Here is a 13,828-nt window from a genome sequence, read left to right as displayed (position 1 = left end):
ATTTGAAAACATGATGGCAGAAAATCAGCTCACCTGGGATGGCTGTGGGGTCAAACACGTGGGTAATTGTGACCCCCTGGACAAACGGCGGCCCTGAACTCATGAGAGCCTGGGCGCTGTCCACTCCTTACTCTGGCCCATCAATAAATCAATAAAGTTGAGGACAAGAGCAGACGCCTCAAGGGCCGAAACCCACACGGATGAGGGACTAGGAAGCAGAACCCCAGGTGCAGAACCCCAGACTGGCAGGAGCCTCCATGTGTGAATAATCAGCCAGTTGCAGGCCAGGAGGTCAGGCCAGGTACAAGGAGGGGGCCCGGGTAAGGGGGTATCATGGTAAGATGACCACAGGCATTTGAAGTCTGACTATCAGCAGTGAAAACAGCCCCCTAGAACAGTGGTCCCTAACCTGCTTGACCAGGGACCAATTTTGTGGAAGACAATTTTTCCACAGACCAGGTGTGGGGCAGTGGTTTTGGGGTGATTCAAGTGAGTTACATTTACTGTGCACTTTATTTCTAATCTGGGCTTCCCTGGTGGCTCAGACGATAAAGAATCTGCCTGCAATGCAGGAGATGTGGGTTTGACCCCTGGGTTGGGAAGATGCCCTAGAGAAGGGCATGGCAACCCACTCCAGTATTCCTGCCTGGAGAATCCCATGGACAGAGGAGCCCAGTGGGCTACAGTCCATGAGGTCGCAAAGAGTCGGACACGACTGAGCTTCAGAACAGTTTGACTTCACTTCTTCCTTATTTTTAATCTAATGCTGCTGTTGATCTGATTGGAGGTACTGGTCCACGGCCGGGAGGTTAGGGACTCCTTGCCCAGAGAGATGAGCCAGGACGGGCTCCTTCGAAGCATGTGGTCAGGAAATGCTCAGACTGGCCTCTGAGTTCCCCCTGGGCAGGGAGCCCATGATTTCAGGCTTCTGAACGGCCCCCAGGGAAATCTCCCTCTCTGACCACAGGCTCATGTGCCCTGGCCTCACTCACCAAGGGTGCTGCCAAGTTCTGTCCTGTAAATTTTGGGCACTGAGCAAATATTAAGCCGTAAAAAAACGGGAGCAGAGAAATCATTAGCGGTGTACCAGTGATCACGTAATGTCACTGCGGAGACTTTCCAAGTAAATAATTTCCTTTCCAGCCACCGAGTATCATAATGACACAGCCAAGACGGGTTTCTATTTATTCCCGGCCAGTCTCTCTCAGATTTACGTTCCAATCATGAGATGGGACTCTCACTGCATTTCAGCGCATTACTTAATCAAAGGGGATGCCGGTTGACCCCAGTGTGTCTTAAAGTTGGGGTTATTTATGGATATGGTTTCGCGTGGAGGGTCACCGTGGGGCCTAATCTGCATATGCCTCTCAGGAGAGCTGGGACGTTATTTGCATAAGAAGCCCTAGGTTTCTGGGGAGGACCCAGAAAGAGGACTGCAGCATAGCTGAAGGGCGGAGGCCCTGCTTTTAGGGAGGACTCTAGTCAAGCCACACAGGAGAGCACTTAGGGCAAGTGGGGCTCCCACCTCACCTCAAGTCTAAAGTGAACCAGTGAACCAGTGTTCTGCTTCAAAGGGTGTCTTGGTACCCATGACACCATGACATGGGTACCAAGTCATGACACCATGAACAGTCCCCTAGTTCCTCCCAGGCTCTTCCTAGAGAATTTCTTGTTTAGGCATCAAGTTGTGTCCAACCCTTTGCATGGACTGTAGCACACCAGTCCTCCCTGTCCCTCACCATCTCCTGGAGTTTGCCCAAGTTCATGTCCGTTGAATCGGTGATGCCATCCAACCATCTCATCCTCTGTCACCTTCTTCTCCTTCGGCCCTCAATCTTTCCCAGGATCAGGGTATTTTCCGATGAGCTGGCCTAGAGAAGAGGGTGTCCTTACGAGCTACACTGCAGTCATGGACTTTCTATTTTTTTTAACTATTTCACTTACATTTTATTCTTTTTAAAAAATTTTTAATTGGAGGATAATTGCTTTACAATATTGTGCTGGTTTCTGCCATACATCAACATGAATCAGCCATAGGTGTACATATGTCCCTCTCTCTTGAACATCCCTCCCATCCCGTCCCTACCCATCTAGGTTACCAGAAAACACCAGATTTGAGCTCCCTGCAGTGAATTCCCACTGGCTCTCTGTTTTACGTATGGTAATATAAATGCTTCAGTGTTACTCTCTCAATTCGCCCCTCTCTCCCCTTCCCTCACTGTGTCCTTATGAGCCACACTGCACTGCCATGGACTAAATTTTATGCAAATCATTTCTCAATGATGTTCTGGGTGAAAGAGCAAGACCAGAAGGTGTGGCTCCTGCCCTGGAAGGCTCTTACTGTCCAGGAAGGAAGAGAGACTTGTGCCACGGAAGCTGGAGCAGTGGTTTATCTTACTGCTGTATGTCTTCCTGAGGGCCTGAGCCGTCTGTCATATGTAATGTCCCTCTCTGTCTCTAGCAATTTTCTCTGCTCTAAAGTCTACTTTACTCAAGTCAATACACCCACTCCTGCTTATTACTATTATTTACATGGTATATCTTTTTCTATCCTTTTACTTTCAATCTACCCATGTTGTTGTATTTGAAGTGAGTAACCCACCAGGCTCCTCTGTCCATGGGATTTCCCAGGCAAGAATACTGGAGTGGGTTGCCATTCCCATTTCCAAGGGATCTTCCCAACCCCGGGTCTCCTACACTGCAGGTGGATTCTTTACCGTCTGAGCCACCAGGGAAGCAACTCAGATAGATCCCTGGTCAAGGAACTAAGATGCACATGTTGTCATTCAGTCGCTCAGTCCTGTCCGACCCTTTGCAACCCCAAGGACTGTAGCCCACCAGGCTTCCCTGTCCTCCACCATCTCCCAAAGCTTGCTCGAATTCATACGCATTGATTTGGTGATGCTATCCAATCATCTTATCCTCAGTCACCCCCTTCTCCTCCTGCCCTCAATCTTTTCCAGCATCAGGGTCTTTTCCAGTGAATTGGCTCTTCAAATCAGGAAGCCACAGTATTGGAGCTTCAGCATCAGTCCTTCCAGTGAATACTCAGGGGTGATTTCCTTTAGGACTGACCTAAGATCAATCTCCTTACAGTTGGATCTCTTTGCAGTCCAAGGAACTCTCAAGAGTCTTCTTCAGCACCTCAATTCGAAAGCATCAATTCTTCAATGTTCAAACTTCTTTATGGTCCAACTCTCACATCAGTATATGTCTACTAGAAAAATCATAGCTTTGACTATATGGACCTTTGTCAGCAATATACTGGAATATATATATGTTGGCAATATCTGAAATCTACTGGAGGCGATAAAGAAATCCCAGAGACCCACCACTGTGATGTTCCTCAAGTTCTGAGGACCCTGAGAAGCCTGCCTTCTTTCTGTCTTTCGGAGTCTTCTGGGGACTTCCCTAGTGGTTTGGCGGATAAGATTCCATGCTTCCATGGCAGGGGCACAGGTTCAATACCTGGCTGGGGAACTAAGGTCCCGCATGAGGTGTAGCTAAGAAAAACACACAAATCCCTGCCAAAGCAGTCTTCTTAGGCTTTTCTGTTGTGTTATGTCTGTGGTCTTTTAGTTGTGAGAGTGAGGGGCTTGGAGGAATACAACCACTTCATCTTGACTAGAACCGAAGTCTGACTGTATCTGGCATGTTTGGGAGAGATCAGATGTGCTCCGAGACCTAAGGCAATCTCAGAGTTCCCTCATGACCAAGTGGGTGGAGAAATAGCTGAGAGAAAGAGCCAGTAAGCTTGCCAAAAGGTTGCCGTGACATGGGAGGAAAAGTTTTTATTGCTTTAAACATACTGCCTTTCCCACAAATTAAAACTCAGTCATGATCCAGGAACCCTGCACCCTGAGCCAGCTTCAAACCATAAACTACAGACTTTATAGAGCACAGTTCACTTTCCCATGTTGGTCGGATACATTTGGTTATTATTAATTACTCGGTAGGCAGGCTAGGGGGAGAAGGCAATGGCACCCCACTCCAGTACTCTTGCCTGGAAAATCCCATGGACGGAGGAACCTGGTGGGCTGCAGTCCATGGGGTCGCTGAGAGTCGGATACGACTGAGCAACTTCACTTTCACTTTTCAGTTTCATGCATTGGAGGAGGAAATGGCAACCCACTTCAGTGTTCTTGCCTGGAGAATCCCAGGGATGGGGGAGCCTGGTAGGCTGCCGTCTATGGGGTCGCACAGAGTCGGACACAACTGAAGCGACTTAGCAGCAGCAGCAGGCAGGCTAGGGCACGGAAAACACCACCATGAACACCGCGAGTGCGCCAACAGTTCTAGAACCTAAATTCTAACGTTCCTTGACTGAGGCTTTTTCAGACTTTGTCTTCAAAGGCACTTTATGAAGCACAACACACACGAGGCACCACAGCTGCCCCCAAACAAGTAGGAACAGCACGCGAGGTTAATTGAAACGGGCTTTACCGGGAATTCAGTGTGAAGAAACCGAGGCTCATTGAAATGCTTTGATATGCTGCAAGAAACAGTGACTTTTGTCCCCAATTTCTGACATCTCTTTCAATGCAACGTTTTTAAACATCTGTTTCTAGAGCAGAGCAGGAAATCTCTAAGCAGCCATAACTCTTCGCTCGTGTCACATGGAAACTACAGGCTGTAATTTTTTTTTTTTACTCTTACCATGAAATCTTTTTTTCTTTTAAACCAGTTCAAAGCAGAGCATTTAATGGGCATTTATACACGGGAGAGTTTGAGAGGCTACTTTTTACAAATGGCTGTCATGAGATGAGTCATGATCAATGATGAGATTCTGCTTTAGGCAGGGTTATGAATGGAGCTGCTTTATTGGCAAGCTAGGGGCAAAGGGGGAGCCACCTGATTCTGAGTCAGTCCCATAGAAAAGAAAGGCAAACTGCAAATGGATTGATAGGTACCTCGCTTCTGGGCACCTCTTTGAAGCAAGAATAACTCTTCTGGCCCTTTGTTTGACTGCGTGCTTTCAAAACTGTGTTTCCAGTCTCTGTGACCGAAGTTTCTATGGCTTCAGTGGCTGTGGATTACACAGAGAGGGGAATGTGTGTGTGTGTGCGTGTGTGTGCCTGCTCAGTAGGCGGAGGTCAAGGTAGTTTTTTTTCCTTGATGAAATATATGAGGTGCCATATGGTGGAGCAACCTGAGAATACCAGGTGTGCCTGCATCAGAATCTAAAGTGCCGTTACCATGGAGACCAGCACTCCCTCAGCATGTAGGGCCTCTACTTCCGCCTTCAGAGGCGCTTACTTGTCTAATAGGAACAGGTGCTCTGACATACAAAAGAAGTAAACCTTGAAGGCAAGCCTTTAGGAATTTCTAATTTTTTTTCCTTGATTCTAAAGAGTTTTCTCCCTCTGTACTTCATGAGTGAAGGCTTTGCTGAACTAACAACAACAATAATAATAATAATAGTAGCCTTTATCACACAGTGTTCTTCCTAGGTGGTTCAGTGGTAAAGAACCCGCCTGCTAAGCAGGAGACATGGGTTCTATCCCTGGGTTGGGAAGATCCCCTGGAGAAGGAAACGGCAACCCGCTCTAGTATTCTTGCCTGAGAAATCCCATGGACAGAGGAGGCTGGCAGGCTACAGACCATGGGGTCCCGGAGTCAGACACGACTGAGCAACTAAACAACAGCAACAAATTAAGATGGTGCTTTGTGTTATATATACTCTATCTATCCTTGGAGTAAGTGTTTTATCTATATTTTACAGATGAGAAAACCAAACCAAGACTTCAAGAAAGTTTCCCAAGCCATAATCTCACAAACAGCTGTCTAGGTTGGAACTCGAACCCGGAACCAACTGTGCACTTAACTCCTTGCCAAAAGGTGATGAATTCATTACATCTGGAGTATATCTGTTTGTTCAAAGGATTATCAAGCTTTTCAGTCCTAGGCACTAAGAACTGAGAGGCAAAAGAAAAAGGAAGTGAAGTTCCTGAAAGGTTTCCAATGGCCAAGTGATAACTTATTGATAGGACAAGCCACAATCGCATTGAGAACCGATGGCTAAGATTTTTTGAGCATCTGTATGTGACCTTCATTCTTTCATCAAATATGTACTGAGACCTGTGGATGACAAAAACTCTTAATAACAAATCAGACAAAAATCCCTGCCTGGGGGGACTTCCTAAACCCCAGTTTGTGTCTGTGTCAGACACTGGACCATGAGAACTCAGAAGCAGTAAAAGAGTTTATGAATAAGAAGCCAGGATAACCTAACTGCAATGCACTGAGACAAGAGCTAGATTCCAAAGAGGTGCAAAGCTCGGGAATGGTGCTACTAGGGGGGCACCGGGGAATCCAAGGTTTCTTTCTCTAGCTTTAGATGACTAGATTCCTCAAAGATCCCAGATCCTCTGACCTCCCTGGAGATCCTTTGGGACCCTCTTGGTCAACTCCTGAGAAGCTGGAACCCCTTGGGTGGCTCATTCTAGGGCAAACCATTGTCATGGGGTGACTGTCATACCAGGGCCCCCACACTTGTGCATCAGACGATTGATGAGCATAGGATCTGACATCTGTTCCTAACTCATGGCATTTCTTTACCTTTCATTTTGATCATTCTAGCTCTTCCTTCCACCTGAGCTCTGTTTAAACATTGTTTCAACAGCCTTAAATATAATCTGTTCTTTCCAGCTTTGGGTCCTCCAGAAATTTGATATCTTCACCTTGTATTAAAACACTTGGAGGGAGTTCCCTGGTGGTCCAGTGGTTAGGACTCCACTCCCACTACAGGAGCACTCGTCTCATCCCTGTGCAGGGAACTAAGATCTGACATGCCGTGCAGCCAAAAAATAAACAAATAAATAAATGAACTAAAAAAAATGGGAGTGGGAAGGAGGCTCAAAAGGGAGGGCATATGTCTGTATACTTAGTTGATTCACACTCTTATGCAGCAGAAACTAACATAATTGTAAAGCAATTATCCTCCAATTAAAAGTAAATTGGACTTCCCTGGTGGCTCAGTGGTAAAGAATCTGACTGCCAATGCAGGATATGTAGGTTTAATCCCTGGGTTGGGAAGATCCCCACTCCAGTATTCTTGCCTGGGAAATCCCAGGGACAAAAGAGCCTGGTGGCCAAGAGTCCATGGGGTCACCAAAGAGTCAGACATGACTTAGCAACTAAACAACAAATTAAATTTAAAAAAAAAAAGAAAGAAAAAACAAGCATTTGGAGAACAGTGTCAAGGACAGGCCTAGAGACTAAAGCCTTCTTTCCAGCCCAGCAGAAATCCACTAAGTAATACACTTTGGTGCAGTCATTTGCCCCGCCAAGAACCAAGGAACCTATTATTGAAGTTACACCTCTCTACCTTGCCCTGAGGACATGATGAAGGATGCTGCCAAAAGCCTTGGCAAAATTCCTTCTCCCAGCTCCAGAGACAAGCGCGCTTCTATATTGGGAGGAGACTGAGGTGGGGATATCGCGATTGCTTCGAAATCCAAAATGTAAGATGAGAAAACCAAACTGTTTGTCTGGAGCCATGAGAGTCAACTCAGGCCTGTTGTTCACACTTGACTTCTGATGACCTAGTGCCACTCTGTCAGTCAAACACAAAGGAAATGTTACTAAACAATTGCCCCACTTTGTTTCATTAATGTTTGTGTAGACAAGCAATATCAGAGCAACATATAAACAGAGTTCATTGTTCGCATTCAATAAAACTTACAATAAAGCAAATCCAATACATTTTAATGAAATGCATGTCTACGATTGTGTTGTATGGTAATTAAATAGAATTATAAGAATTCACAGCAACTGAAATTATTTCTTACATAGTACAAAATTCTGGGGGTGAGAACTGGGTAAAGAAAGGTCCTTGAAAAAAAGGAAATGAGATGGGTTAGTGGGGAGGGAATTAGGGTCATCTAAAAAGATCATGGTTATGGGTGGGTTTTTGCCCTGTTTTAAGCCAAGCAGTTCCAAAGACTGTAGAATTTCCAGTCCTTGCCCTTGGCTAAATTTACAAGCTAGGAACTTGGGCAGGAATAGAGTCTATATTCAGTTCTTCTAAGAGAAAAGAAAGCTAAGAATCAACTAAAATCAGCTAAAGCTGATTCTAGGAGTATTGTTAAGATACTGAGGTAAGGGACTTCCCTGGTGGTTAAGACTTTGCCTTCCAGCACAGGAGGTCAGAGTTCAGCCCCTGGTTGGAAAACTTAAGACCCCACATGCCTCGTGGCTAAAACACCAAAACATAAACCAGGAGCAGTATTGTAACATATTCAATAAAGACTTCAAAACCGGTTCACATAAAAAAAAAAAAAAAAAATCTTAAAAAAACCAAAAGAAGATAGTAAGGTGAAAGGCAATGCCTCCCTCTATTATGGCAACAAGAATAAATTGGGCCTTCATGTGCAAGAACTTGGGGGTTGGATTCAGATTATCTAGGAACTCTTTAAAAAGTCAGACACTTCAATCACACTGAAGCCCACTGATCAAGGTCTCAAGGAAGCAGGTTTAGACCTGTGTATTTTTCAGAGCCTCCTAAGTGGTCCTGACAGTCACCCGAGTTGATTATCTAGAAGCGTTAGGTACAGAAGGTTTATATACCTGGGGGAGATTAGAAAGCACAGCCAGAGAGTGGGGAGAGACAGCTGAAGAAGTAGAAAACCCCACGTGCTACACCACCACTGTGTGGAAGAAAATCTAATCAGATTGCATTCCTAACACCCACCAGCACTCAGGGAAAAGGGACTCTGCCTGAGACGGTCAGGTGCCTGCGTGTGCTCAGTCGCTTCAGTCCTCTCCGACTCCTTGTGACCCCGTGGACTGTAGCCCGCCAGGCTCCTCTGTCCATGGGATTCCCCAGGCAAGAGTACTGGAGTGGATCGCCATGTCCTTCTCCAGTGGATCTTCCCGACCCAGGAAGGGGTTCTTTGCCATTAGTGCCACCACTGAGACGTCAGGGTGGGTGGCGGGGGAGGTCATTTTAGGGCAATACAGAGCAGGCTGGGTGGGCTGTTAAAACACGAGGTTTCAGAAAACCAACGTAAGGGAACTGGCACTTGATTCACAGGGAGAAGATGCTTTAGGAGGTGAGAGGAAGTGATAAAACAGAAAGAGGCCTTTTCAAAATTGAGTCAGGCTAATCTTGCCTCTAGTGTGCAGATGCCAAAGCAATTTTCAAAGAACTCTTCTTAGGTGTGTCCCTTCCTCCTCCTCTCCCCTTTCACTGCCACAGGCTAAAGGTGGAGACTCCGTCCTGGGAAGGGTGCTCTGTCTGCCCCACAGCACAGCCCAGATAAGCCACTCAAGCTCAGCTATGCTGGCAGTTCTGCCAGAAATTCCATACTTCTGCAATCTATTTTGTCTAAGATGCTCAAATGCAAACAAATATTTAAATTACACTGGTCACTGACTTCCCTGGAGGTCCAGCGGTGATGACTTCATGCTGCCAACACAGAGGGCACAGGTTCGATCCCTGGTTGGGGAACTAAGATCCCCCAAGTCACATGGCATGGCCAAAAAGGATATAAATTATGCTGGTCACACACCTAAGAGCTTTTAGAATGTGAAATATGGTTGTCACCAAGTGTTGCGCATCAGTAGGTGCTTGCCTGTGAGCTGCCCCTCAAAGAAAGAGGCTACACTGTACCCTGAAATCTTCCTGGGTGTATGAGAGGTCACCCCATTCACTTTCCTCATGGATCTTATTTGTGAGCCTCTCATGCAACAGACAGGGCTTCCCTTGTGGCTCAGCTGGTAAAGAACCCACCTGCAATGTGGGGCACCTGGGTTTGATCCCTGGGTTGGGAAGATCCCCTGGCATAAGGGAAAGGCTACCCACTCCAGTATTCTGATGTGAAGAATTCCATGGACTGTATAGTCCATGGGGTCACAAAGAGTCGGACACGACTGAGCGACTTTGACTTTCATGCAACAGCCTGGAGGAGGAAATTGTAACCCACTCCGGTGTTCTTGCCGAGAATCCCACGGACAGAGGAGCCTGACGGGCTACAGTCCTTGGGGTTGGAAAGAGAGGGACCCGACTGAGCATCTACACGGACAACAGGCACTGTGTCGCCCCTGTAACCAGCCTCTCCCTGGAGTAGTGGCCGCTCCTGTTTTGCCTCTTTCCGTCGTGCCACAATCCTAGGCCTCTACACGGGAGCTCTTCCAGGAACTTCCATCTATTTTATCACTTTTTCATTGGCCATTGACTTCAGAACTTGAAATCTCTGGAGAGCAGGAGTGGGGTGCTGGGAAAGTCAGTGGCTACATAAAGGTTATCCGCGTCTCCCACAGGCAGTGCTGCGTCTTGTTATTTCTCCTCAGTTGAACCACGGGGGAACATTAGAGGCCCATGGAAGCCCTGCCAAGCAGCTCTCACCTAGTTTAATGTCTCCAGCGTTGAGAGTCATCCCCCTACTGTTACCCCACAAAGGCTAAAGGAAGCACATTGCCTACTCCATACGGGGTTTAAATCAAATTGGCGCAGGGTGACGTCTATTTGTAAAATAGAGATGCAATTTGCCTTGGCAGAACTGTGCCTTCCTATTGTACTAAACAGCTCCCAGCGCTCTGTTGACGCTACGTAATAAATTTAAGTAAGTTACCTCTAATATGAATGAGGCTGGGTAAAATAAATTGATAGAAAATTGAGCTAGTTTTCATCCCCAGACCGACCACCAGGTTTGAGGCTATTTCTGTCTCCAGGAGGGGTATGATTTCACAAACAGTAGAAGCCTTTTCTCATCCAATTAGCAAAGCACTTCTTCCCTTAATAAGGTTTTTCACAAGGTGATGATGTGAAGAGAGTGTTGTTCGGAGATCTTGCTGCCGATCACATCCCTGGACCTCAGTCCCTCTACCAGAAAAATAAGAGCAGGAGATAAGACCTCCAGATATCAATCTGGCCCTAAAGCTTTCCGGCTTTCCAATTCTAAAAATTCCAAATAAGAAAAAATGAAAGTTAAAGACAGAAAGCCACAAGGATTGACGTACATACACTACACACACTATGTATAAGACAGGTAACTGCTGCTGCTGCTGCTGCTCAGTCGCTTCAGTCATGTCCGACTCTGTGCGACCCCAGAGACGGCAGCCCACCAGGCTCCCCCGTCCCTGGGATTCTCCAGGCAAGAACACTGGAGTGGGTGGCCATTTCCTTCTCCAATGCATCAAAGTGAAAAGTGAAAGGGAAGTCGCTCAGTCGTGTCTGACTCTTTGCGACGCCATGGACTGCAGCCTACCAGACTCCTCCGTCCATGGGATTTTCCAGGCAAGAGTACTGGAGTGGGGTGCCATTGCCTTCTCCAAAAGCAGATAACTAGTGAGAGCCTATTGTACAGCACAGGGAACTCTACTCAATGCTCTGAGGTGACCTAAATGGGAGGGAAATCCAAAAAAAGAGGGGAGATACATATACATATAGTGGATTCACTTTGCTATATGATAGAAACTAATGTAACATTGTAAACAACTATCTTCCAATAAGAATTAATTTTTTAAAATTAAAAAAAAAAAGCAACCAGGAAAACCAAATTGAATAGCCAGGCCAGCCAAAGCAGATAAGTAGCTGTGAAGCACAGTTACCTGGTGAGTACCACCTGTGCAGAGTGCATTCCTGTCCCAATTATTCAAACCAAGCCCCTGATGCTGGGAAAGATTGAAGGAAAGAGAAGGGGATGACAGCATGAGATGGTTGGATGGCATCACAGATTCAATGGACATAAGCCTGAGCAAACTCTGGGAGTTAGTGAAGGACAGGGAAGCCTGGTGTGCTGCAGTCCATGGAGTTGCAAACAGTCAGACACGACTTAGTGACAACCACCACCACCACCCTGGGAGGAGGGTTATACCTCTTGATGCCTCTTGGAGAGAACAGTTCCTGATTCCACTGACAAAAAGTTTGGCCATATGACTTGTTTTGACCAGTGGTAACAGACTTGATGTGTGTGACATCTCAAGAGGAGTTTTAAGAGCCTCTGAGAGCTTGCGAACCCCCTTGCTCTCCTTCCAATGCTGTGAGAACAAAGTCAATGAAGGTTTTAGGGATCTCAAGAAGGGATCATTGTATGGAGCAAAATCACAGCTGTAGCAGAGCTGCAGATGACATGAGAATAAGATCCATACCTTTGTTCTTGCAAGCCACTGAAACCTGGGGCATATTTCATCCCTCAGTCTTACCGAGAGAAAGTGGACTGATTCACTACCCTCCATGGGGCACAAATGATAAATACTCAAAGAAGGACAAGGATGACATGGCTAATGTGTGCTCTTAGACTGAAAGCTCCTGGCGGCAGCAGCCTCATTCTCATGGATGCCAGAAACGCACAGCTCTCCAAACACACAGCCCCGGCTCCCGCCCATGGGAATTTGAGGCTGGCACAACACCACCATCACGGTGATGCCCTCCATTCATTATGTTTCGAATTGGAGTTCAATGGGGGTAAAGGCAGACCGTGGACTTATCCTCAGAGTCCCAAGCCACTACCTGATCTCTGATTGCCCACAGGTCTGCAGGAAACCTCGAACCTGTCCCCAAAGTCCTGTCATGTGGCCTTTGAAATCTCACAGTGGATTCTCAGTTCAGAGAGGTCATCCCCCAGGCCCAGACTGTGTCTCTTTTTTTTTTTGGTGGTTGTTCATTTGAAAGTAGGCACAGTATTTAAAGGTTTCTCATAGAACAAATGGGTTCTCTTGCTCAGTATGAGGAACACTAGATACAACGAGCTGTAAGGTCCCTTTTGGCTCTGAAACGGATCAGTCTTTCAGCATTATCCAATTTGGACATTATTTTCCTCACCATTTGATAGGCAGATATCAAATTTATTAGTGGCACATATCAACTTTATGCAGTTAATTAGGGCAGAAAAACAGACGAATTTTCCAAGTGAATTGACATCATAATCTAAGTGAGATGAACATGGTTATAAGGCAAACCTGTCTCCGCTTATCAGAGAGTATTGTGTATGTTACTTTTGAAGAAAAAAGAACTAGTTAGATTAAAAATCTGTGAACAAAGTCAAAACAAAGAATTCAAATATATATTTTTTCACTCTTATACAGCCTGAGGGCAATAGCCACAAGAAATTACTATAAAGTGTGAGTAATGCAAAATAGATTTTGTGAATTTCCATCTGAAACGTGAATTTAACATACAACTACAAATTAAGAAATGCTTTTTGATTTATAAAGTAGGCTTGATTCATATGTGGAAAAAATTATGTCCCATAGACAGCTCCAAGATGAACCCTAGGCTGCACGTGGACCTGGAAAAGTGGAGGGGAGTTTCATAGACTGAAAAGATACTGTGACTGCAGAGCCAGACCTTCATCCACATTCGTCAAAACCAAAGCACCCAAGGCCACCGCCACCCGTCCTGAGAAGATGGGCAAAGTCAGCGACTCCACGACCAGCTATCACAACGACAGACCTCTAAGCTACTGAAAGGAACTGAAGTTCTGTGTTTACTTAGGGCACGTACACAGACTAACACCCAGCCTTACCCTGGGCTTTCGGCTTAGGAGCCAATGTCCAATCCCAGCTTCGCCATCGCCATGTGGTAAAGAAGTTTCCTCGTGTCACTATTTTTCATGAGGACTTTTGCTTACAGGGTCACAGTGAAGACAGAGCCTTCTAGTAGGAGTCTCACTGCCCACCGGGCACGGAGCCATGACATGTGCGACATCCTGCAGGGGGGACAGCAGTGACTGATGCCCCCTGCCTCCCATGACTCGCTGCTGCTAGTGTGTGAAAGAACCTGCTCTGATAGAAGGCAGACTGACACAAGTCAGCAGCGAGTGGGGATGTCACCTCTCTCGCCACGTGATAAACTCCTCTTTGTGCTTCAGAGCCTGGCTGATAG

Source organism: Bos grunniens, chromosome 12, assembly GCF_055505025.1.
Source record: "Bos grunniens cultivar Pamir isolate PY7600 chromosome 12, Bosgru_T2T1.0, whole genome shotgun sequence".
In the NCBI taxonomy this organism is placed as follows: domain Eukaryota; kingdom Metazoa; phylum Chordata; class Mammalia; order Artiodactyla; family Bovidae; genus Bos; species Bos grunniens.
This window is presented reverse-complemented; position numbering follows the sequence as displayed.